Below are 2821 nucleotides of genomic sequence, written 5' to 3'. Positions count from 1 at the left end.
ACGATCCTCCAAGTTGGGTAAGTGAATAATTGCGCTTGCCCGTTTGTTTTATACTCCCACGGTTAGATATGTAGTCTAACGACTTCATTGCAGGAACTGCGACAGGAGGTAAAGGATATAAACAGCCGCCCTCCACAGCCTGAGGACCCAGAACGGTCCCTCGATCCGGACTCCGAAGAGGACCCGGACATATCAGTGGAGCTTATCGACGGGGTATTCCATCAGCTAAGCAAGGACAATACCTTGGTAGCCATCACGGCTGATTACCCAGGGTTAATCCCGGCCTCCCAGGTGATAGAAACCGGAGTCTCATTCCCTTGAGAGAGATTCCACTCTCACATATTCCGGTGTCTCTGACGACAACCGTGTTTTGTAGGGGAGATTTCCAAGGCAGGAGGCCGAACCTGCGGTGGCTAGCCAACGAGGGGCCGCAGGGCCCCGTGGGGCAAAAAGGAATGTAGTCCGAACTGAGATGCCGAAGCAAAGGTATAGCGCACCCTCTGTTTCCCTGGTGTTATTCTGTCAGGGCATATTAACGTTCGTGCTATCTTCAGAATGAAGAGACCTCGCCGGACTACATCCGGAGAGGTTGCCAATCGCGCCTCCACCAGCCAGGCTCCAACGTCTGGCCAGGAAGCGGAGGCAAGCACAAGGCGCGCACCGGACGCTCCTCCGACAGAGGATGCGGACAGGCTGTCTGCCACAAATTCTGAAGTGGAGAGTGCCATGAACCACACGCGTCGCTGGATAGTTCTACGCGATGCTTGTTTCTCCCAAGAGGCTTTAGATGCCTTTAATTCGGGAGATGCGTACCTCCGTGCCGCTCAAAATGGTTTAGCCAGAGCCACGGAGCAGTATGTAAAAGACATACGGGTAAGAAAATTTTGGTCAAATATATATATATATACCAGTAGCCCCCGAGACTTGAAACAGTTAGAACAACTGATTTAAGGATCATTTATTATGCAGCTTCTTACAGAGAAGAATACCGTACTGTCCCAGGAGCTGGAAAAGTGCAAGGCCCAACTAGAGGCCGCACTAGCCGCAGCAGGGGAGCCCAAAGAGACCCCCTCAGGTAAGATACACTTCGAAAGATTAGTATTGTGCGGTGTGGGTGCAAATCTGACAAGTCATATTGCAGATGGCGCCGGACTAGATCCGGACAAGCAACAACTCTTACGCCGGGTAAAGGCCGGTGAGAGTATGTTGACAAAGGTGAGGCGAGAGAAGAATGATCTTCAGGATGCCAACACCAAGCTGGACGTCGAACTTAAAGATGTTCGTGGCCAGCTGTCGGACTCCACGAAGGAGAATCAGCGGCTTCGACGCGGCATTTTTAGTAAGTGCTTGAACGAACTTTGAAAAAAGAGTTCGGCGATGAAGTCGACTAACAGAGTAATGTCTGTAGGTATGCTCACAGGTCGTCCTGCAGAGGAGATGCCCGGTTCTACGGGTGACCTTCTTCCCGAACTCATGCAACTGCACGAGCGAATTCGGCAGGCGATGCGAGGCGTTGCCCAAGCCTTATGGCCTGCCCACTCCATGCCCGAGGGCCTTGGAGAGCTTGCGGAGAAGCTGAAGGGAGCTCGGCGGCGCTTCCGGTTATGGAAGATATCGGCCTGCCGACAAGGCGCTAGGGAGGCCTGGGCCATGGTGAAGACCCGTTTTATGAAGTCTGACCCAAACCACATGGCCGAGGTCGGACCAGTGGGGCCTGACGGGAAGGAGATCCCTGTAAGCTTAGTATACGGCCAAGTAGAGTTAGCCGCAAAGTATTCCCAGCAGGACTGTAAATTAGACAGCATGTTAGATGGTATAGAAGAGGAATACAATTAGTCAGAATGACTATGTAATTTTGAATTGACATGTGTAATGCCTTCTAGCCGGATTGTAGATCGTTTGTCGTTGCCGACCTTTTCGCTTCAACCTCGGGACCTGACGGTCCGGAGTGTGTCCGAATACCATAGCGGTTATATAAGAACCGTGGTATGCGTGGAGACCAGGCGTAGGGGTCATTAGTGCTTTATCAGACAAGTGCCCAACTAGTTATGTTATATTACATGGTTAGTAAGAAACATCTTCCAGAGAGAATAGTTCCGTTAGGGGTTCCTTTCGCTGGGAGGCATGCCCTAAAGTGCATGTCCGGACTGCGTAAAAGACGCAGAAAAAAGCATCCGGGGGCGCATAAAATGAGTAAAAAGATCATCTTTTATCTCACCGACCGAATATTCCCTTAAGAACGCTAGCTTTCGGCTTCACCCAGTCTGAGGTACACATCCGACTGACCCGGCAGTAACAATCGCAAAGGTGCTCCCTTTACCGCCTAGCCGAACAATCGGGAACGTAGGGGTAAGCACAGGAGCCAGGCAACCCAGCTTGGCCAAAACTTAAGTCATATCGATGCATATAATGGTGAAGAAAAAGGTACATGCGGAAGTTTGACGCATGTGTTGGGCGTGAAGCCCGTATAAATAAGCTTCTGTTAAAGAAGCCCCCAGGTTTAATGAGCGCGAGTGGCATGTCACTAGATGAGCCTTTAAGGGCTATAAAAGAAAAGAGGGGAAGGAAAGAAATGTAAGACAGAAAAATGCAAAAAATGGACAAAGGAAGGAGACGAACACAGAGTCCGGCGCTAGGCATAGAATCTTCGGAGACAGGTGGCGTTCCACGGGTTCGGCTCGAGTCGGTTATCCGATGCATCTCGCAGGCGGTACGCCCCGCCAGTCAGGACTTGGTCGATTATGAATGGACCTTCCCACTTGGGCTTGAGTTTGTCCTTTTTCTTATCCGACAGGCGTAGAACTAGTTCGCCAACATTGTA

The sequence above is a fragment of the Triticum urartu genome, chromosome 5, assembly GCF_003073215.2.
Source record: "Triticum urartu cultivar G1812 chromosome 5, Tu2.1, whole genome shotgun sequence".
In the NCBI taxonomy this organism is placed as follows: Eukaryota; Viridiplantae; Streptophyta; class Magnoliopsida; order Poales; family Poaceae; genus Triticum; species Triticum urartu.
This window is presented reverse-complemented; position numbering follows the sequence as displayed.